This window comes from Equus przewalskii, chromosome 6 (assembly GCF_037783145.1).
Source record: "Equus przewalskii isolate Varuska chromosome 6, EquPr2, whole genome shotgun sequence".
NCBI lineage: Eukaryota > Metazoa > Chordata > Mammalia > Perissodactyla > Equidae > Equus > Equus przewalskii.
Window position 1 is genome coordinate 15578694 of NC_091836.1, and position 25044 is coordinate 15603737.

General features: G+C 34.4%; 1 protein-coding gene across 30 annotated transcripts in view; it reads left to right on the forward strand.

The window, feature by feature from the left end:
* GRIA4 (glutamate ionotropic receptor AMPA type subunit 4) overlaps positions 1-25044 on the forward strand; it is a 368773-nt gene that overhangs the window by 25251 nt on the left and 318478 nt on the right. The window lies entirely within an intron of this gene.

Sequence of the window (25044 nt, forward strand, 5' to 3'; positions counted from 1 at the left end):
AACAGGAAAGTATAAAAGATCATCTGTGTAGTCTGACATGGAATGCTGCCAAAAGATCCGAGCTGGATATTCCAATCAACCCAGAGGAAGCTTTGCCTCACATCTCTCTTATCATGTGTGTGTGCAGCAAGAACTCTAAGCACTGGCTTTTAATTATCAGGTGTATTTGTAATCCATTAAATATGAAGCAGACAGTTTTAGAATACCAACTAAGCAGCTTCCAGTGCAAAGAAAATGAAAGACAAATGCCTTCTCTCTTTGCATCAGTTCAGTTTTTATTAAATGATCCCCCACATGGAATGTCTAATAGTATAAAATTGCCGTGTTGATTAAAGGGAGGTATTGTTCATGAAATGTACATTTTAAGGTGATGGTGAACAAAATTGCAAAAGCGTGGATAGTATCATTTTCTAAATTTCTCTTATAATTTCCTGCTCTTTTCATTTTATCCCTCAAGAGTACTTTGCCATTTTTCATTTGGTTCAAGATCAGCCTCTTTTAAAGTTCAAAGTGACTTTTTATTCAGAGTGTCATTTGCTTTCCTTACTCCACCTGACACACATTCCAAATAAAAACAGCCTATATTTTCATCTTTTCCTTTCTCTGTAGATATAATACATAAGTAACCTCTATATCATCAGGGCTAACATGGAAAAGATTGCCCCCCTCCATTTTCCATAGTGTTCCAGGTTTCGGAAGTCCACGGTCTAAAGTCTAGCCTCATTTACGCACACCATATGGTGAAGCTTCCCCACTGTTGTGACAATGTCTTTGTAAATATATTCTTTGGACGAAAAGATGCTTATTTAATCCATGAACTCTTTGTAAAGAGAAATCCGAAAACGACGACATGGAATGACAGTACTTCTCAACAATGAATCATTTTAAAGAAACCACAGGGGCAGAGGTGCTCAGTTCTCACTGCACTTGGCTGGAATTGAATGAGCACTGTACCTGTCACGACTGTCAAACCATTCAGTTCCCCTCAGTCTGATGTGTTTGAATTTACCACACGATCATTCAGTTTCTTGACTTTTCAGTTGGTATTAATAGAACGATGACCTCAGCATGTATCAATACAAAACAGTGATGGGTTATTTTTTGTTTTAAGTATAAAATCTTAAGTGTAGAGACAAAGAATAATTTAGAGAATTTACAAGAGGAAACTTTTTATAATATACTGGTGAACTCAGATATTTGTACTCCATGTTATTGTTGAGAATATAATCAACTATTTGAAAATATTTCCCATAGCTAGATAATATTAACGGCATGAGATATGAATAGGAGGTTTGTTGCTCTTAACACCAGAAATGAAAATACATGATTAATTTTAATGCATTTCATGATATTAACAATGGAATTCTATGCTTGTCACCTTTAAACAATCCTTTTGCTTACAACAGCATTATATAAAATGTTATTATAATATTGTTGTTATTTTAAAAGTAATGCTTTTAAGTTGGCCTGAATTTCTCCAGTCCAACTTAAAATACTAGGGGAATAGTATTTCTGGAATTTGTGCATGTTGTGTGATATGAACTATCTCAGAAAAAAAACATTTGCACTTGTTAACACACTTATTTATAAATATTTACTGAGTGCCTAGCCAATGCATCATACCATACTAGTAGGCACTAGAGAGGATTCAAAGAAAAGCCAGATAAATGCCCTTCCCCCATGAAGTTTGGAATCTTGAAAGAGAAATAAGACGTTAATAGATGACCATCATATGAACTAGATGGTGGTAAGTACCATCGTACTTGGTAGGTTCTAAGGACAGAAAAGTTTCCAGCCAGAGAATATGGCATTATATCCTAAACCTAGGTAGATTTTTAGTAACTCATATTTGAGAGTCATTAGAGCATATTGTTATTCTAGAAGATAGGTAAAGTAAAATGCAATTTGAAAGTGAAGATTCTTAAAAGCTAACCCATGAGAAAAGGATCATGAAGGAAGATGTTTCATCACCAATGAAGTCCTAATTCCAATTAACATGGATATTTGAGATTCTGAATTCTTATAATGGTGTATTTTTTCTACCAAGACATCATGTAAGTTTGATCTAATTTTACTCTATCACCTGATAGATGAAATAGGTTGCTTTTTCTAAAAGAACTAGAGTTGTTCTTCTACTGAGTTCTTATGCAAGAGTGAAATTGTGAAGTACTTCCCTCAAAGAATTCCTGAAGTCGGGCCCGGGAACACTAATGGAAGCTGTGCAGTGTTGATGGTGATTGGTGTGAAACCAAAGCAGCAGACAGACCATGTTGATGTGAACAGTGAGAGAGATGGAGGAAGAGATGGATGAGAAACATTGAGTTAACTAGAGTCTGTCAAGGCCTGGGCATCCACAACAATACCCAGGAAGCAGAATATATAGGCAGCTACCCTGAATCTGCTGAACACCTGTTGCTCTAAATCATATTATTTTGTTCCATAAGTAATACATACAGTCACTTTTAATTTGGTTTAAGTGCAAAGTAGTAATGTTATCAAATAGTTTTTCTTATCAGGAATCGTCACCTTAGAGGGTGTCTTTTTCTCCTCTATACTTTATTATTTGTACCCCTTGTAAGATAACATCTTCAATTATTTAGCCCTTCTTTTTATCAAGAATCACTGTTCTTCATTTACCTTAATATTTCAAAATCTCTTCATTGATCTCAGTTTTTCATACCTTCACCTCCCTTAGATACCTTAAGTTCACTTCCATTCTTTCACTTAATCTTTACTCCTTGAGAAAATTGCTTTCTTTTTTATCTATCTTTCTTTGAATTATTAGAACTCACTTTCTCTTTCTTCCTCTAACATTCCCAGGATAGCGTTCATTCTCCATTTCCATTCCCTATCATCTTTTACCTTTTTTATTAGTGAAATTGCCCATATATCCTTTTCTATCACCCATTCTCAGTTTTCAAATCAGTTTGGTGCACAGAGTAGACAATCAGCAAATATTTGCATACCTCCTCAATATTTCACCAACATGTCTTCATTTTCTCTTAAAACAATAAACCCAACCAAGAGAGCAAACAAATCAACATAGATAAAGCAGGAAATACATCTTCTCTCCCTCTTACCTGGAAAGGGGATGCTTATTCAATCACATTGACTCCGTGGGGAGGAGGGAATATTTGTGCGATGCCAGACCTAATTTAGTATTCCTTCTCTTCCCAAATCGGAATTGAGCACTTCTGCGTTCATTAAGTCCACTGATTAGCTTTCGAAGAAAAGCTTTAAAGTAAAGTGTACTAAAGGGACAAGTACCTGAATAAATGCAAGGTATGTTTTTAAATTCTGTTTAAACAGATGTTATTAGTTGTATGGATGAAGTACATTTATGACAATGTTTGAATAGTGGTTGCAAAGGGGCCTGAGGCCTCTAGCCCTGTGAAGATTCAGCATCACAAGCGTATATCTTGTTTATGGCCAGTCAACCATTTCTGTTTCTCAGTATTTATGAAAGTAAGTGAAATAATATTGTATGAAAAAATTCAAAGAATTTCATCTTAGAAAAGTTGAAGACATCTTAGACATTCAATATAATATTTTATTTCGAAATTGTACAGTGTATATTTTTAATTTACGATGATGATGCCACTATATCTTTCACCTTTAAAATATAACCATGATAATCATAGGCTGTTAAATTGCAAAGTATCTATTAAATAAGGCAGTTCTTTTTACCAGGAAAATGAAATGACTTTCTTAAAGTCACATGATGCATTTCGATACAGCTGGGACAATTAATCCATGTCTCTTTAGTTTGAATCCAAACTTCTTCCACTGTTCCACAGGAACCTTACTAATACGAGGGTAGCAAAGAATCATAAAGTTTGAAGAAAGCAATAAAGAGTATGCTTTCCGCAGCCTTCAATTTACAAATCACATCGTAATTTTCACTTAAATATGAAAGGAAAATGAGTACATTTCCTATGTTCTTATACTGCTTATACCTTGTGCATCATCTGCCATCATTTGATTAATTCCATTACCGATTACTACAGGTATTAAAAATGTTAACATTTTGTGAGTATTTTGAAAAAATCATTACAATTACTGTAATAAATGATTAATGGAGAATATAGGTAGATTGTTTTTGTTATGATGAGAGCATCAATATTTATATTAGTAAATAACTACATTTGAGCTTTAGAATATCATCCAGGGTTTATTTTTGACTAAGGAACTGATGCAAACATTTCGCCAACACTCAGAAAAACAAAATAAAAAGCAAGAATTTTCTTAAGAAGTTGAGTGTTTTGTAACCCACAAAAATGAAAAAAAAAAACCCACATGTTTTCCTATATTCTCGGAATTCCTTAGCAACATATTTACACTTGGTGCTTTATTGTGACAAATATTTTTAATTACAAAAGTAATTTGCCTGTGGTAGGCAATTTGAAAAATACAGTTCTAACAAAACAATTAAAATCACAGTAATACTACCACCAAATAATAAAAATATACATACTATTTTTGCTATTTTAAAAACACTCATTTTTATTATTTATTGTGATATTTTGGATTAACATTTCACTTTAGACATTTAATATTATTCAAAAACATTATTTTAATGATGAAGTAATAATTTAGTTTATGGATGTTAGTAATTTATTTAACTATTTTGTTTTTAAATGTTTTATTGTTTTTCCAGTGTTTAACAATTACAAGCAACAATTTGGCCATATTTCTATTTTTTCCATTGAATATGTTTCTAGAAGGAGAATTACTGGATGAAGGAGTATGCACATGTTGAAGGCTTTTAATGTATCCTGTGAAATTTGCTTCCAGGTTCACACGCACGGCCATCAGCAGTATATGATGATGCCCTTTTCATCACACTGTATATTAACTTTTATTCGTTTTTTTCAATTAGATAAATGACTAATCATAACTATTTTCATTTTATCTTGCTTTCATTGTAATGTATTTCTTGTTTGCTTATATAATTTTTACTTTTTCATTTATTTATAATGTGAAAACAAATTAGATTAGATTGGTATTTTTGAAGCCCCAAAAAGAACATGCTTTATAGCATTATTCTTATTCTAATTATTATTTTTATGGTAAATCACTATGTTTAAAATCATGGAGCATTGCTCTATAAGCTTTTAATGAGCACTTACAAATGTTTATTTATCCAATAATATTGAAAAAAGTAAAAGTAAAATAAAATAGAACTTTGATTTATCATTTAAATCTAGAATTTTATTACTGTTTAATAAGAAACTAACATAAAATAATTATTACTTCCATATGTTTAATAAAATTGTGAAATTAGCAACTATATTAACTTTTAATATGAGAGTTATGGAATCTGGACTTACTAGTAGTTTAATCTAAATTATTCTGTTATATTAGCCTTTTGCTCTCCACTCACCCTCACCATTATCCTCTCTTCCGATGGTCTTTCCCAGCTCAGCCTGGTCACTGATGTTCATTATAGCAGCTACTTGAGCAGGAAATTAAGAATTTTTCTGCTTAATTATGTAGCTGAGACTAATTTAGAGAGCATTTAAATGGCAACAGACTTGGCAGGTAAGACATCTCTGATTTGGGGGATTTTTTTTTAAGCTCCAAAGGATCCTTGAATATAGCAGGATAGAGCATATTTTACAAATCTATGTGCTACTTTATAATATTATTCTGTGTCACTCCAGATTTTGGTCATGTGAATCCTAAGGGTCCTATGGTGATACCCATTCACCAAATTCACCTTTCATGTAAAGTTAGCTACCACTCCATCCTTCAGTACCTTGTAGTAGGAAAAAGGTTCTCCAGTCTATGTTGTGTTACTAGGCGACAAAGCAGTGTTACTTGTAGTCTATTTCTTACAAGACACAAGAACTTCCCTTTACACTCCTTCTGTGCTTTCACAGGAATCTACATTTGGAGGGTGGAGAAGTGGGCAGCAGACAAGCTGAGAACACACATTCCATTAAATAAAGTCACCCATCGATCCTGATGCAAACCCATTATTTGTGAAACAAGCTGGTACACTTAAACGCTGTTAAATATTGTGGTGAAATTCCATCCATGCATTTTGATCACATCCGGCACTCCTTGGAAGGTTGAAGGGTGACCCTTATTCCTAAATAGAGACCTAAATCTTGACAGTCATGTAAAAACATCAACAGTATTTCTTAAGTAGACTACCCCATCAACATTCTCAATCTTTATGCAGTTAGTTGACTAGCATCAGAAGCCTGTCCTGCTTACTCAGTCACTAAAGTTGCAGGAGAAAACATACGTGTCTAAATTGATCTAGATGACATGTCCTACATCCCAAGATTCGGCTTTATACTGGACTTCTATTAATGCCGAATAAGTTTGCATTATATTGTTGGATCAGACACATCTAGCTTAAGATCTTGAGTCTATTTTTAATTGTGATGCAAAGCCATGTCCCCCACATTCTATAACTATTTAGGTAATCTATTTGAATTAAAATACATCTTATATTTCTTCCTCTGATTTGTATTCTGGATATGGTTCATAGTTCAACACAATATGTTTAATATATTCACTATTTTATCTGCTTCTTGTTTTCTGAAAATATTGTGATAAACATTCAAGGGAGTGATATTGGTGTTGAATAGGACCACAAAAAGGATAAGATCCTATACGATTCCTTTAAAAATCTTCCCTTTAAGAATGTTTGACATCTATCAATTGTCAGCACCTCTAGGTACAGTTATGTAACCAGGTATAAAGCCCTTGTCTCTTCTATTTTGATCCTATATTTCCTTGTGATTTACGCAGGGATTTACAAGAGATTCTGCCATATGCTTTTCTGAGGTACCGATATATCTTCATTTTCCTGGTCTCCTCCAGTGGTTAGTAGTGGGAGTTTTCCTTATAATAGTAGTGCAAGTACTACTCATAGTTGTAGAAGTGGAAGTAATGGTACTTGCAAAATGTGTTCAATGCAACTATTTCTGCTACAGTTTAACTGAGTGACCAATATGGTTGATATCAGATATAAAAGTAAGTATGAGAAGAGTTCTGCATATGAAGATTTCCTAAGGAAATTACTGAGAACCCGGTTTTAAAATCACCCACCTACTTCAAGAAAAAAAAAAAAAACAGATGATGAGAGGAAGGATTTCTGGAAAGATTTTTTTGGAGAAAGCGACTGCCATGCTGTGAAATCCATGTCCCTCTTTTCTTCTTCAAAGCCACATCAAGCTTGGTGGTCTGTAATTGTTGAGTCTAACTTTTTGTCCTTTTAGAAAATCAAAATCTTATTTGCATAGTTGAAAAGGAAAATTCTAGGAAATATGGTGAGAGCACATTGGCATAAGATGACCCTAGGAGAGAGAAATTGTATTTATGCTGAAAGTAGGGATATGGTAGCCCATATCACTGAATCTTCATATGTTACAGGTGTTACGTTACCTAGGCAAAAGAGAATGAGTGCTAACCCTTGACAGATCTCCTTCTGAATTGATAGCAAAGCGAAATGTATAAAAAGCAGGTAATTGTTTCTAGAAAGCCCTACTAACAGGCTTTATGTAGATGTGACGCCTGAGGGCCAAGCAATGGGTGACCCACAGTAGAAAGAAGAGACTTAGCATAAAATCTACATCCCACTCCCCGCCAGAGAATTGCAGGTGCAGCAGAGTTGAAATTGAGCAATGTGGCTGTGCTGTTTTCATTTGCAGATTTGGCTTCCCTAATCAGGAAGGGTGGCATGAAGGCAAAGCTGGGCCAGAAACGGTACAGGGAAAAAGAAGTGAGGTTATAAACTTCGTGGCTGCAAAAAAGAAGACGACACAAGTCCAATTAAGAAGGACTTTTTGACATAATGAATATCCTGCTAGGGTAGGCTGCTTGTGCCAGAGCTGAAGAATGACAAAATCCAGATATGCTCCTTGGCAGGGGATTCAACTGATTTGGAAAGAAAACGGGCGGAAATGACCAACCCAGAATGTGGCTGTCCACTGCCTCAGTCCCTGCTTACACCCTCCTTGGAGCAACTGGAGAACTAAATGCGGCACCTAGTTCAAGGAATAAGGAAAGGATTCAAACAGCATCTGTTAAAATAGAGAGGAGAATTCAAAGACAATCCATCAACACTGATTTGGAGAGATTAAAAGTTATAGGTGGAGCTTCCCAGATTCAGAAGTGACATGCATAAAAACAACAAAAGCAACAAAAAATGTCATGGTAACTCTGTAAAATTTCTGTTAATGATGGCAAAAGGGAATATAGCGTGCAAAGGTCAAATAAGGAGTATGCATTTAAATGTGTAGCTTAAGAAATTAGAAAAAATTTAAAAAGCAGGTTTTTATTTTGTATGTGGGATGCTGCTACATCATGGCTTGAGCAGTGTGTAGTTCTGTGCCCAGGATCTGAACCTGCAAACCCCGGGCTGCAGAAGCTGAGTGTGTGAACCTAACTGTTAAGCAACTGAGCCATCCCCCAGGTTTTTGAGTTTTTAAGAAAACTAAGAAGAACATGAGTTTTATGAAATGAATTATAAGAATAAAGAAGACAGCTCAAGAGAAAAGGGAGCTGGCAAAATTAGGTAAAGTATTTGATGAGAAAAGTAAAATCATTTCAAAATTTAAACCTACATTAGCAACATTAATGAGTAGAATTAGCTTTTTTTAAAAACTGAGTAAAATATAAAGAGGATGAAGTAGAGAAAATAGGACACAATGTACAGCTACAAAATCAGAACCTAAGTCATGATAGATTAGACGTTATAGCTATGGCAGATAATATTGATTGAATCTATTAAATAATTGACATTTTGAAGACAGGAAAAATTGCAAAAATGAGTACAACAAAGCTTATCTGCAACAACATTCTTCTGAAGTTCTGTATAGAAAGAGCTTGTTATGATCCAAGGAAAATTTAAATAGAGACTGGCAGGGACATACTCCGGTGAATTGTTTGAAATTGGAAGAAAGAAAGATTTCTACAAGCCATGAGCGAAAAGAGTGATGTCACCTACAAGGAAAAATAAATCAGGCTGGTCTTAGACATCCTCTGATCAATAATAGCTAAGAGATGGCAATGCGACATTATCTATGGGTATTGAGGGGAAAAACTGTTAGTTAAGCATGTATTACCAAGCTGTATGGTTACTTAGATATAAAAACACCACCAAACATGCAATAGTTCAAGACATAGACCACCACTTTGCTCTTTCTAAAAGTAATATTAGAAAATGTGTTTCAATAAACAGAAAGTTTTATCAAATACTTAAACTTAGTAGGAAACTTATGATATTGAAGATCTGGAGGTAAAAATAATTATTTAAATAGTAATTGGTCATAGAGCTCTAATAATTAGTGTTGAAAAAATGGAAACACGTTTAGTTTTTGAAATAAACTATAAAAATAGTAACTAATTAAATACAATTCACTGTTACAAAACAATATGTTTACAAAAATGAACACTAGAAAATAAATGACAGAATGGAGTGAAGTATGGTAATAGATACTGTTAACTGCTGAAGTCAATACATTGAGAAATATTATTTAAAGTTAAAAAGGTAACTACCAGTTCATATTCTCTGCAAATTACCAGTGGGGAAAAGGTTAAAGAATATGTAAATTGTAGGACAAATGATAGAAAACAAAGAAAATATTAAGAAAATCAAGAAAATAGAAAACATAAAATAAGATAATAGAAATTGGACATTTTTGCTATAATAATAAATGTAATTTGATATCCTCAATTATTAAAAAATATTTCTTATATTGTATAAAAAATAATACTTTATACTCTAAAGGAGACATGATCTATTCAAATACATCAGAGAGTTTAAAAATCAAACATTTACAAAGATATCAGGAAATGCAAAAACAAACCAGGAAATGAGGGGGAAAGAAACAGAAGGACAGACTCTGAAGAAAGAGAGGGGGAAGGGGCTGGCCTGATGGTGTAGTTGTTAAGGTCATGTGCTCTACTTTGGTGGTCCAGGGTTCCCAAGTTTGCATCCCATGCTTGGACCTACACAGTGCTCATCAAGCCCTGCTGTGGTGGTGCCCCATATACAAAGTAGAGGAAGATTGGCATGGATGTTAGCTCAGGGCCAATCTTCTTCACAAAAGAAAATAAAGAGGGAGGGAGGAAGAAGGGAGGGAGGGCGGGAAGGAACAAAGGAGAAAACAACAATAATAAAAACCAACCTAGATGCACCACCTTTCTAAGCTTCTAGCCTTTTCCTGATAAACTCATTTAATCCTTTTAACAACCCATTGAGTAAATACTATTGTTATTGTCACTTACAGACTTCAGAATTAGCTAAAAGATTTGCCCAGGGTGTCAGAGCTTACAAGAGGCAGGGCTGAGGTTCCAGCTTGGGCAGCCTGGCTCTACAGCCCATAATCTTCACTGCCATGCTCATGTGATAGTGCTTATCAGACAAAGTTGATATTAATGCACAAAAAATTAGCTGGGATAAGAAAGGGCACTTGCTACTTACAACTGTATAGATTATAAGTCACAAGGACGTTCTCATAAATCTTCAGACATCAAACATATTATTGACATATAGAAAACAAAAAACTATAAAATAGATTAGCAAAAAATCAATATAAATGGATTAGTAATAATAAACCATAATAGGTCAGAGACATGAGAACTAAAGCTATAATGTATTTCAAAAGTATAATTAACTCTCCAGTTTACCTCAGCTAAATATCTCAGAATGTTTCAGCATTTTCATTTATAAAGATTTTGAATATTTTGGTATAGAACTTAAATTCATTTAGAAAATAATGTGGTATTAAAACTATTTCATCCAATTCTTGGCCTTTGTTTTCTCAAGTCTCACCTCTTTGGGGGCTTATCCATTCTTCCTCTTCATAATGGAGGCCTTGGAGAGCACAGATCTCAGAGAATATTTTCCCAGAAGAGAGGGACTGTCAGATAAAATGAAGCAGCTTGTCCTATGATCCTGCAGAGGGAATTCCCAGCATGTGCGCAGCCCTTTAGGCTTCCTTAGACTTAAAAGAACTTCCTAAGAATGGAAAATAGGACACCAGTTATGACAATGTACAAGATTTCAATATTTTATTATGTAATAACTAAAGAGTATGGAAAAATATTTCCATTAATGAAAAGGACTTGACAACAACAAAAAACTCTTAAACATCGAGACAAAGAAAACCTTTAGAATCTGATCAGGGAGTTTCAACTTTTATTGTACATAAGAATTTCTGGATGGGGTGGAGGGGCACTTTAAAAAAATATAAATTCATAGACTTAGCCTCTGAAATTTCGATTCCGTTGGTCAGGGGTAGGGCGCAGGAACTAGAATGGTTAGTGAGTCTTCTCAGGCTGCTTATTCAGATGGTCCATGAAGCATATCCACTCTCGACTTTCAAATGACAAGCTAGCTTTTCCTGTAGAAATCTCAGAAAAAGAAGATCGCATATAAATATTCTCACTAAAATTAGACAATGTGTGAATAATATACAAATTATCTTCAACAGGCCCCTTTTATCATATCAGTCAATAGAGTAGACCCAGTCTGTTAAAATAGATGACCCTTTGAGTCACCATTTTGCAGTTTAATCTATTGAAATCAGAAATTTATAGGAAATTCAAATCATATAATTTTTACATTTGAAAAATGAAATTTCAGGCAGATCAGTATTTCATCATGGATTTTTCTTATGAATTTTCAAGCAACTGATTAAATGCAAATAAAAAGAATAGTTCCACTTTGGTAAACATAGAAATTCATAAAAGATGAATTTTCAATGCCTAATTTGCAGTCAATGAAAATGCTATTCTGAAATGACAATGAATATAAATATTTTATCTCAAATACTATTTTCCTCCAATAATGCCACACTGACTTGGCACTAAAGTCTTTGCAACATACAGCTAGCCTGAGTGAACTCATGTGCACTTACATTCTAAATCTGTGTTTCGTAAACCTGCGTCAAAATCACTTGAGATATTTTTGGAAATACACAGATATATCAACTCAGAAACTTTTATGAGAAAATAGAAGGCAGGAGGGAGAAGCACACAAGAATCTCTTCTTTTAAAACAATTTCAGGAAATTCTGATGATCAGTCATGTTTGAGGACCACTATTGTGAATGGAACTGGCTGGGATGTACTTAAACCATTAGTCTTTCCCTAATGAAGCCCTGCATTTTGGCTTCATTAAATATCAAAGAGAGTTTCTCAAATATACCTAAATTGTTTATGACATGCTGCTAGCACTTTACATTGTTTTCATGTCACTACAATGTTTTCCTCTGCACACTTCTGATGGGGGTTGCATTAATTTGGCTCAATAGATAGTAACAATTGTAGTAGCCTGTTGTCATTTATCATTCTTATATCAGCTTCACTGTAATGAGAATTGCTTCAATGCCAAAAGAGTGAATAATGCTAGTCTTTGAGCTAATTAATGGGACTCTTGTCACTTTATGTCTAATATAGAAATTAAGTATTGCTGATGAAACAGGTCCAAATTTCACACACGTAGTGGGCCATTTGACAGACCTTTAACTTAATTTGGAGCTTCATACAGTATTGATGCCACAGTTGCGTGTTCCACAAAGGAAGGCTTAACTCTCTTGATATTTCACAATTATTATCAAGCAGAAAGACTCCTTTTCTATAAGGGCCACTAAGACAGTTGCTGAAAAGCCCTATGCCCTTAAAAAAGGGATTGAAATGTAATAGTATTTTAACAGAGATATTCCACATTCTCACTGTGTTAAGAATAAGACTCAATGATTTTTTTAAATTAACAAATAATGAGATTATAAAACATAATCAGGTTCCAACATATTGTAAGTTGAAGTAGAGAAGAGCAGAAGGGAGGAAAATAGGACAATAGAATGAGAGCATCTTGAGGAAGAAAGAGACAACTAAGAGAGTCTCACCAGACCCTCATCAGGTTCTTATCTAAGCTGACCTGAGAGGGGCTGGGCTGCCCAGGGACTTAACTTATAACTAGAGTTTTCTATTTTAATATAGGTTTCCAGTGTAACTAGTAATATGAGCAGACTTGTGAGGGATGTTTTTTAATACATGTCCCTTTATTTGTGGCTAATCTGAATGAGAAGAGGAATAGACCAGCTCTCCCACTCTTTTAGGAAACTTGGTTCTTCCAAAAATGTGAAGCTGGCAACTAGAAGTTTCTATTTCTTCATTTCAGAGAAGTTCTGGCCTTTTTTTATGCGAGGAAAATGAGCTGCTTTTCTCTGACCGTATTGGATCATGATCATCCATAGATGTATCCAGGGTGCTGATCAACCTAGTATTCTACTGTACTGACTGACAAATCAGGTCATATTCAGTGAATGTTTGTGAGTGAGGGTCTTCTGGAAAAATTTTCTCCCTAGGTTAACTTAATAGGGTCAGTGCTGTGATAGAAATGCACCTAGGATATGAAAAGAGCAAGGTGGAGATGGGAAGAAAAATCTGTGAGCATACAGTCAAGAAAAGCATCCTAGAGGTAAGGCATGTTGAGATCTTGAAGAATGAGCAAAATCAGGTGGATTGGAAAGGTGGTATATGAGAAGTGTTCTGAGTTGGGCTTTGTTTTTGTTCCATTTTCACTTGTTCATTTGCATTGTGTGGAAAAATGATGCCCTGAAAACAACAAGACGAGTAAGAACAATAATTTTATATGTATAGGGGCCAGTCCCGTGGCTGACTGGTTAAGTTCGCGTGCTCGGCTTCGGTGGCCCAGGGTTTTGCCGGTTTGGATCCTGGACGCAGACCTAGCACCACTCATCAAACCATACTGAGGCAGCTTCCCATATAGCAGAACTAGAAGGACTTGCCACTAGAATATACAACTATGTACTGAGGGTGCTTCTGGGAGAAGAAGAAAGAAAAGAAGGATTGTCAATAGATGTTAGCTCAAGGTCAATCATTAAAAAAAAAGACAAAAAAACTTACTTAAAAAAATAATGTTATATGTAGAATATAATGTATGTTAACATACTGTTAACTACTAACTTCTCGATCTACTTATCCTGACTCTTAAGCTGGTTTTGGCAGGAAGGAAGAGGGCAAATAATTATGGTGTCAATCTGGTAAAATTGCTGGTCACCCAACTCACTCACAGCCTCTACACTAGGAGGACGTCCCAGTCCAGGATTTTCGTCCGTGCAGGAGTGACCAGCAGATGGAGCAGCTGAAGCAACATGCATGCATACATTTGTTACAATGACTGAGAAAGTCCTCAGAGGAAGTGACACATCTGAGTACCTAGTGAGTCCCTGAACAAGAAGGCTGAATACACAGACACCTAAACACAAGCTCAGGACCACTGCCCCTTGTCCTGGCCCTTTGTCCAACTCACAAACTCCCCTTAAACTCCTCCTCTGTCTTCGCCAAGGTAGAACTACCTAGATCTTCTATACTTCTGCCTGTATTTCTATTTAGTTAATTTCCATATGGCTTTACTCTTTCTAATGTCATTAGTAAAAGATGGGTGCTTGAGCGTGGCAACCAGCTTGTGCAACTAAAATTTTGTAGAGGTCTTTCTCTTAATTGCCACCAGGACAATATCTGCATCATGTAATTCTCTAGGTAGTCTGTCCACAACATTACCAACACTCTCTTTTCCCTTTCTACATAGTTTATTTTTTTAAATAGAATTGTAATTTACAAGAGACTTTTCTTTTATACACAAGACCATCATTGCTATTTTAATACAACAGATTTCTTCTCTTGATTTTTTGGATATTATCATTTAAAGAAAATAACTGTACAAATAACATTGTGACAATGGAATTATTTCTGCATTAGTACAACTTTTGGGAGTTACATCTACCTTATTTGTACAGTAAAAAACAATTTCTCTTATGCTTTTAGTTTTTTTGAGTTATTTCCCTCAAAGTCATAGTATTTATAATTAATGTAGAGATTCTTCATTGCAGTTAGTTTATCAAAAATAAGTACGTCTTTACTGTTTTAAAGTGATGTTTTTTTAAAAAAGTAGTATCAATTATGTGTTTTATTTTCATAATCATCCTAAGAGGAAGCGACTTTTATTTCCAAAGGAAAGAATGATATGCTGGACTGAATTGGTGGGTGGAAGACTCTCCATCGGAAAATATGTACTGATTAATTCAATAATTAACCAGAAAGAAGAATGTATACTAAGGGTATACCAATAATTGAATGAAAGGGTTTAGAGTCCTAGGTATAAACTAGGACTTGACCTGTACATTTAAGAAGATGGTTTATCTCTCCAGAGAGCAAAAACTGTATAAATTAATGAAGTGCCATCTTTAAACCCTAAAGGCTAATACAGGCTGTAGAAAATGTTTTCAAATGTTATTCATATTATTCAAAAATATTTTACAAATATTGGGATATACTTTTCGTTAATTAACAAAGGAAATAGCATGATTCTTACATGTATTATCAATCTTCCATTGATTTGCCCTTAGTATTATTGGTTGAGAACTGCTAACTTTAATGTTAGAAATAGTCACAAAATCTGGAGTATAGATGCAGGGCCTGGTCTATAATACTATTGGTGAAAGCTGTTGTTAAGGCCTCTTTAGTTAGTACTAAGCTGTGTTTCCCAAATCCTTGGAAATTCATTTCAGATGCATCGTCTCAGAGCATTCTGATTACTGCAACACCTTTCAGGTTCATAATCAGCCACCCACTAATGTTACCCAACAATGCTCCTAATTTTCCTCTGATCATGATAGTATATTCAACTATTATGTTGCCTGAGACGTAAACTTTGTGATCATATACTGCCCAGAAATCTGCCAAGTAGACGCAACAATCTGAAATCAAATCAAAGGAACAGCATAGGACTTATTTTTGATGAAGCACTTTGAAGTTAAAGACCACTATAGGTCCGGAAAAAAATCTAGAAGAGTGTTGTATAAATAAATAGCAAAGAAATGAATAGCAATAAATGATTCCAATACCATAAGGGTGAAATCTTAAAAAATGGGGATTTTATTTACCTAGGAGATATCTAGTACATTTTCATTGCAGCTTTGTTGATATTGTCAATCAATTTGATATGACATCTTCATTGTGAACTTGTAAGAGTCAAGAGTCTTCACATTTTGGCATTGACAATTTGTTTGCATGACTAAGATGATATTTCAGAGTAAGTAGAATGGGTTCCATTCTTCCCTTCCACTTTTCAAGCATTTTTCTTTTTTATAAGGATCTATTTGTTACAAGTTTGATATGTTCTTGAGACGTTCCACTAAATAGTACTTCAGATTTTCAGAAAATCAGCCTGTTGATTCCACTCGACAATAGTTTTATCTTTCATCAGAACAATGGAATGTTGTCACCCAAGTAGTTCAATGGCTATGTGAACTGAGGACTAGAATTACAGAAAATGTAACGCATGTGCAATACAGACAAGACGACTTTTTTCTTCAGGAAAGAGAAAATTTTCCTTTGAATGTTTATGTCCTTTTCAACACTCAGCAAGTTTGTCTTGGATTTATATCTATATTTGGAGAGCAAAGTTGTTCCTTTAACTGTTTATGGTTTGTAAGTACTGACATTTTACCACATAGAGTTTCCTCAAAGTCATTTTGTATTGCAAAATCTATGCTTAGAAGGTGTGGTGAATTCCAAAAGAGTGTATACATCACATCATAATCAGAACACTTCAGTGTGTTTTGGACACTGTAGAGGCCAGTGGCAAGCAAGAGGTATTGGATTACAGGACAAAGAGAAAATTGGACTTTATTCTGAGAAATATTAGAATCTATTTATTGTTTGCTATTGCAAAACTCTTTCTCTGTAGGAAACTTTTACCTTCAAAGGTCATAGCTGAAAGCAACAATTAGGGGATAAAAGATTAAATAGTGGCATGCACACTATGTGATGGGTGAACAATGTATACGAAACTATGCAACTGGATATTAGACTCTCTGATCAACGTTTGGTGTGAATCTTGCAGATTACTTAGTAACTACATAAGCGGCAATTTATTTAAGAATCTAAATCAAAGTTGTCTACCTGAAAGGAATATGTTCTGTTGTAGATGTGAAATTAGAAGAACTGAAAAATGGAAGGACAAAATAAGATTCAGATACTTAAAGAAAGTATAAATGGCAGACATTTTCTTTGCAATCAGAAGTAATTTTAGATCTTTATTGCGTCTTTCAAGTCAGTTATCTGCGTTTACAACTATTTTATCATTATATAATTTTCTCATTTTTAAATATTTTTAGAAAAAATGGTAACTAGTATCTTTCATAAATATAGTGCAATAAAAGCATTAGGGAATGTCATATAGTCTCAACTTACAAAAGTTTGAGCATCTGGTCTTTCCTCCTTTCCAAGTAATCAGTAGTACTACTGGAATAGGTATAGAAATAGATATGTATGTATTTCAACATTCAAATTATATGGTGGACATTATCATCATGTCCCAGAAAAGATTAAATTTATTCATTTATATACTTATTGATATAAATTGTCAACTTAGCATTAGCAGAGAAATATTTCCAATGATGAAAACATCTTTTTCCTGTTGGAAGAAAATCAGCAAACCTAGTGTTATAAAGTACAAAATGCTTTTTTTTAATTTTTTTTGCAAATATGTGGAATTTATTATTTTTGGTGCTAACTTATGGGTATAGAAATGTTTTGAAAATTACACTTTCTGCTGTGTATGTATCCAGAAACCTGAACCATTTGTGTAGAGGGAGGATGCTGAGCTTGGACTAAGTTGTCCTTTGTAAAGAGCGTCATGATTTATCACAGAGGAGTACCATCAATGCAGCAAGATAGTTTAATAAATTACAAATACTTGGGCTGAACAAATATTTAAATACATATTTTTTAAGCTTAAGTCACAATTACAGGGATGAAATATGCCTTTAGATGAGTTTGCTGCTTGCCATGAGTTTATAGAATAAAGAAGATGAAAGAACTGAATTTTCATTTTTCATCTTGAATCAATTTCTTCTTTTAAAACCTGTAGTCTACATTGTAAAAATGAGGTTCAGAATAACAAGTAATTGATCTTTAAACAGAATATTTTAAATGGCCTGGAATTTATAAAATGATCTACTGCATTACAAAGGAAAATCTGGAGTGTGTCTAGAAAAAGAAAAGAGACGTTCACTATACTAGATAAAAAGAAATAGACACGGGATTAAGAGGAGTGATTTCTGTGGGGATCAACTGGTAGAGGTCTATGAATCCAATATGAGTAATTTTATGCAGAAAGAAATGAGAGTGAGAGGGGAAAATTGCTCATAAATAAAACAAGAGGTGAGAGAAATTATTTTGGCAATGACATTTGACATTGTACAAGAAGAAATTTATAGGGCTGTAGGATTCAGGTTTGAAATGAGTAAAGACTTCCTTAGGTCTTTGTTAAATTTTTTGAGGAAGTTTCTAAGAGATGTTGTCTATGGAAAAGCAGCAGAATGTAATGAACTCATAATTTCCTCCTTAAGTGTGAATTGAAAAGATAGGTAGGTAATTAAAACTGCTGTTGGAATTAAATTCTGAACTTGCAGGTCAAGATGACAGACTGAATTCACATGTTAATGTCTTCCTCCAAAACCCTAATAAAATGATATTCAAGTAGTAAAAAGACATAAATTCACATTGATAAAGACAATAAGAAAAGGCCATCAGTAGATCCGAGAATATTCACAGAAATAAAGCCATGAGGGAGCCAATGAACTTGGCTGAACTCCAAAGAGACTCATGAAACAAAAGTATCTGGGGGTTCCAGAATATTAGTGGCTTCCTCAAACAACTCCTGTTTGGCAGCTGCTATGGGTTGTTTATCCAAATGTCATCTCTGTCACCCCCAAGCTTTCCCTTATTGGCAGAGTATGGCTATTACCAGAGGCTAAAATTGCCGAATATTCCCTTTTGAAAACTCTCTTGCATCTCAGGCATGAGCATTTGATCCAACCCTGAACAACTGGATTGAGGAGGTCTTGATAGACTTCTTGGGAAGGATTTTCTCACGACTGTAGAGAGTGTTAGGAGAAAACACCCTTTTTCTTCGTCATATTTGTTGGGTCTACCTAGGATGCCTGGAATTGCCACAGTCATTTCTGACTAAGGGATAGTCTATGAGTCTCTGCCCTAAATAGCATCATTGAACTTCTGAATTAACCCTGCAATACCCTATCTCCATATCCACAGATGTTCCACACTGTTTAAGCTACTTTATTTAAATATTCTGTTGAGGCCAAAAGCTTCCTGACAGACAACCTCAAATAAATCCTGTTAATTATCAAGCTCCTACCATGTCCAGTGAGTGCCAGTCAATTTTTTATTGCCTAATTCTAAAATATGAGCAAATAGGCCAGGGTTACCAGACTTTTGAGGAAACACTGTAACTTAGAACTGAAAGAATATCAGAAAAATTACCACAGAAGGAGGAGAGATAATTCAGTGAACAGAACATAAACTTAAAACAAAAACTTTTAATTTGTATCCTCAGAAAATTTTTGTCCCTGGGAAATTCTCTAGATTAAGTGACTGAACACAAAAACAACTAAATGTAATATATAATTGTGGACCTTGTTTAGATTCTGATTCAAAAAGTCTTTATTTCTTTATTTTCATATAAATAGAAAAATATGAATATAGGCTGAATATAAGACGAAATAAAGGAATTAATTTCATTACATAAGATAAGGGCATCATATTACATAAGAAGACTTCCATACTTTTTAAAGAAATTCATGCGTAATTCCTTGTACAGACTGATGTAGGAAGTGGAGAAATAACAGTAAGTCTGGACTTGGCTTTTAAATATAATCCAGCTGAGACAGAGTGAGAAAGAAGGGGGACAGATAAATAGAATGGTAAATCCTTGATAACTATTAAATTTGGGTGATGAGGTGTTGGGGTTACAATAATATTTTTTTTAAACAGCGTTGCCCCTAGGGATCAGGACTGAAGTTAAGAAAAGGTGAGACAAGAGATTTCCTTTGTCATTATAGGACTTTCTATACTCTTTGCCTACTTTTTTAAACCATGCTCATATATTTCAATGAAAAAAATTTGATGAAATCATTGTTCCAGTACAACCATTAAGGAACTGTAAAGGTGGGATAATAAGACTTTCAACCTTGAAAAGTGTGTGTGTGTGTGTGTCGTGCCAAATGAATGTTAAAGATCATAAAGTCGATAAAAGTTGACAAGGGTAAAACAATGTAATGTGACAAGTCAGGCAAGACTTAACTAAGCGGATGAGATTTCATTTGAGTCATAAAGTAATAAAGGATCATGTATGTATTTGCTGCTCTGTACCTTATTAGAAATTTGCCATTCAAATCTATCATCTTATCCAATCCTTATAAAATATCCATTGTATAGATGAGAAAATTGACTCAGGTATGTTGAGTAGCTTTTCCAAGTTCACAAATCTCTAAGTAGCAAAATAGGAACTCAAACCTGGGTTTTCCTATCTCTAAAGCCTATGCTTTTCCCACTAACAAAATAATCACGATAAGAAATAAAGGAAGGGAGAATTGCATTCCATGAGAAGGAAAGGCATGGACACAGATACAGTGGTGGGAATGCACCTGGCATTCAGTGGGGAATGGGCTAGTGTGGGAAGTGGGGGTTCCTCCAGACCAAAGTGGAGAGCTCAAGTCAGTAAGGAAAGGGGAATCTGTCAGAACTGTAAGATGAAGCCATAGTGTACAGTCTCATAACAATGTGACAATATTGAATATTTAGGGAGAAAAAGAGAGTAATATTTACTCATTCTGAAATAGAATATTGAGAAAGATGGAAAATGCTACATAAAGAAGGGCTTCCATTGTCAAAAGATACATTGTTGAAAGTAAGTGATGTGGGAAAAAGTTAAACATAAGACAAGATGGTGGCTAAAAAGTGGAAAAATGAAGTTCCCCGGCTGAGGCAGGTTTTCTCAGAGTCGAGAGGGCCGATGGAAGCTTCCTCTATGTGCTTTAGACTCCAAATGTAGAGATCACTGCAGCAGCATCCACTCTCTCTCACACCAAATTGCCTGCTGCTTCGCAGCCATGACACAGAAATTAAAATACTCAAGATAATCGCATCTAAAAATCAGTGAAGAAAGACAGTTTTGCCAAAAATGTTTGCATGCCAGATAATTCAAAATATTCTTGTATCTTTATAAAAGAAACATTGTCTTAAACACTAGTAATTATTACAAACTCATGTCTCTGAGAATAAAAAATTTTAAAAAGGATAACTTGCATATAAACTCTTTATATGAACTCCATCAATTTATTAAAACAATTTTTAATGTAGAGAAGTTTATATACACAAAGTGCATCAGTTTTTGAATTCAAAAGTTACTTGGTTAAGAATATGTGTTATATTAGAAAGCTCTCTACAGTACATCAATTCAACAGTGAGATCTCATTTTAGTTAACAGTAATTGGGATTCTCTCAATTCATCTATTTCTCCAATAAATATTTATTGCATATCTGCTATGTTTGAGGCACTGGGGCTGGTAGAGATAAATAAGGGGCAGTCATTGCTCTCAGGGAACTCACGGTTCCTTGTGGAAAATAGATGTGTAAATATGTTTTAAAATGATAAAAGTGCTACAATACACATCTTTATAGCATGACATTCAAGCAGAGATGGAGATAGGACACACAGTGCTCAAGTACTCATTTATTTTTGCCAGTAGGTTAGTGGAAAAATAGGAGTTTGGAGCTCGACACACCAGGCAGTGAATCTGGGCCCGCGCTAGTTATAAAACCATGATAATAGTATTTACCTTGCAGGGTTATTGGGGAGACTGAAGGAAATGCTGTAGGCATGACTAACAGCACAAATTATATTACGTAGCAAGTGCTTATTCCACTGCTCAACAAATAAAGCATTGAGTGTCTAGTGTGTGTGGTGAACTAGTCAGGATATTGGGGATATTACAGAGAATAAGGCAGCCAAGGTCTTGATTTCATGAAGCCTAGGTTCTAGTAATGTGGGTGGTGAGAAGGGTTTCTCACCTGAGGTCCCTTTTTAGCTGAGATGTGAATGACTGGAAATCAGATCAGGAAAAAGAAAGGGCAAACCAAGGGCCCAGTGATCAGAATGAACTTGTTGATTTTGAAACAGAAAGAAAACCAGTGTTTCCAGCAGGAAGATAGGGTGGCAAGCAAAGGAGAAAATGGCACGAGATGAGATCCAAGAAGTATGGGCATGTAAGGACTTTGACAAGCAGAGCGAGGAATTTTGGTCTTTATCCCAAGTTGAGATATAAACAGGAAAATGACATATCTGATGTATAGATTAAAACAATAACACTTGCCATATTGTATGTATTTTGTAACTCTGATGCATATTGCTGTTAATATTATCCGGTACTCTTTTCTGTGGCAGAACTGGTAGTATTTTCTATTTGCAAAATAACTTGCTAAAACAACCAATTAGTAATCTTATTTTGTTAAACTATCATGATTTAATTAGCCCTCTGTAAAAGACAGCAATATTCTGGCCAGTCTTTAGAAGAGAAATCATTGCAGGACCGAGTAGTTAAATCAGATGAGATGTCAAAGGATTTCAAATACAATTATTTTTGTGAGTTGAGAAATAAGCTTAATTTTAATCTTTCTTTTTAATATGCACCCCACGATGGAATCAATCGGGTGATTTTCATTTTGTTTAATGATGCCCCAAGGATCCAAACATTTGATTCCCTTTCAAAAAGGATAAGCAATTATAAGAAGCACTTTCAATTAATTTATTCAAATTTAAACTGGCACTATTTGGGAGATAATTTGGCAATATTTGGGAGATAATTCAACAGGAATTAATTGGGGTAATGACAAAGTACCTGCTCATAATTTAATTTACCAAATATTTTTAACTTTAGCAACTTCTGAAAACAAAAATATGCTCTGACTTTTATGAAGAGAAATTTTCTTGTTATTTTTTTCCAGTGGTTAACATCAAAGTAAAAAATTCATTTTGTGAGAATCAAATTATAATATAAACCAATTTATTTGTTTTTCAATCCTTTTTGCAATATCAAAAAGTACTATCCTGGTATTATTGCAGAAGTATGACGTTTTTGGCTACTTTAATATTTTTATCTGTTTCTTTCTGATGCATCAATATCGCAAATGGATCCTTTGCTGTAGTAATCTTTTGTTTCAGCCTTACATACAAAATCAAACACCAGTAGTGTGGGCCTACCAGGAGAGGCAGTAGGTGATAACCTGTCACATAATTTGTAGGTACTTGGAAAGAAGGCCTCTTGGCCTCTTGTGACTCATGACTTTTCTAGAAATGTATTCCTTTAGCTGAAGGAATGAATCATTGACTATTCTCTTTTATATGTTTGAACTGGTAAAATATTTTAGTTTTATTTTAGTTTATTTATCTGAATACTTTGGGAGTTGCTTCGTGGCACCAAAGGAATAAATAATTTGATTAGGGAATAGTAACAATGACTAATAATTATATGATGTGTACCGTGTACCAAACATCATTTAAAGTGCTTTACATGGATACACTTAAGACTCACAATTACCTTATGAAATAGATTTTTGTTTTCCATTTCACATAAAGAAACTAAGCCCCTGAAAGTTTCAATAACTTGTCCTAATTATAACCATATGAAGTGGCAGAGCCAGGATTTGGACCTAGCCATGCTGGCTCTGGTTCCAGGTTTAACCATTACTGTCTACCGGAGGTAGCATTAGCCATGGAGAATGAGACTGGTGCAAGACCAGGTGGGACACTGCAAGGAGCCAGGACATAGCATGAGACACTGGAAGCTGGAAGTAGAAGGAGCCCGGAAAGTAGGAAGCACAAGTGTGAAATTATTTGGCTGAGTTTAACATCTAAACAAAGCTATTAATTAATTCCTATTTTTAATGGAGCTAAAATAAAATATATAAAGTATGGGTAGTTTCTCAATTTTCACTGGAATTCAAAAGCTTCCCTTTGGAGAACAATTTATGTCAAAATGACTCCACAAGCATTCAGACAAAATTAGGAATATGTTGAAACATCACATCTATTTGGGAGACACTTACTACAATGAATTTAATGCTGCTAAAACGCTTTCACAGAAAGAAAGTACACCAAGTTTGGTCTCCATGCCATTTATCGAGGAACATTGCTGCTTACTTGCTTGCAGGCATGTGATGGATGAATGCTGTTGGTCAAGAAGGATCCTAGTCATAGCTTTCATCTGCACAGGGAACAACAACTAGTGATCAGTCAGGTGAAATTCACTTATTCATCAAAACCAAGTGCCTTTCCATCTTATTTTTGAATTTGTATTATTTTAATGTTTTTCTGTATAGAGGCAAAGCAATAGCTATGAATAGGTGAGGCTGTGTACTGAAATAACTTTGAATCATGACCCGAGAGTTTTTAAAATGTAGATATTAATGACAATGTATTAATAGCCATTGTTTCTCTCTCAAGGGACAAAAAATGAAAGAAATCATTTTAGTTGAATGTAAATCTCAAAGAACAATTTACTAATTTCTATTGATGCTACCTTATTTTTCACTAATCCATTCAAACAATTTTTATTGAATACCTATTATATGTCAGGTACTATATTGGTGCTAAAATATATTTCCATAAATGTTTATGATACCCTTTCCCAACTATATATGGAAAATTGGGGGGGGGGGAAGATGACAAGAAATAAACTATATTTATCAAAGATTCAGTCATGTAGATTTTAACGTGAGTGTATTCCTTCATGATTTTTTAATTGACAGGTTTTCAGCCAGATATTCTGGAAAACTTAATCTCTTCTTTTAAATATGAGATAATGCATATATCTAATTGAGGCTGTGTTTGGCATAGAGTAAGCTCTCAATAAATGTATGCTGTTATTTTCTGTTGGTATTATTCAAATTGTACAATTAAATTATTGAAAAAAATTACTTAATATCTGGTATGTGTTGTTTTAATCATTTTTGAATTCATTATTCATAAAAAAGTAGCTAAGTAAACGTTGTGGTTACTTTACCTAAATTATACTGGTTTTCTTCCTTTTTTTTTTATAACTTCTTAACCCGATCATCTTTCTGCCTTACGTGAAACATTATTTAATTTCCTCCTTTGTTTGCTTTTGCTTCTGAACATCTCTTTTGA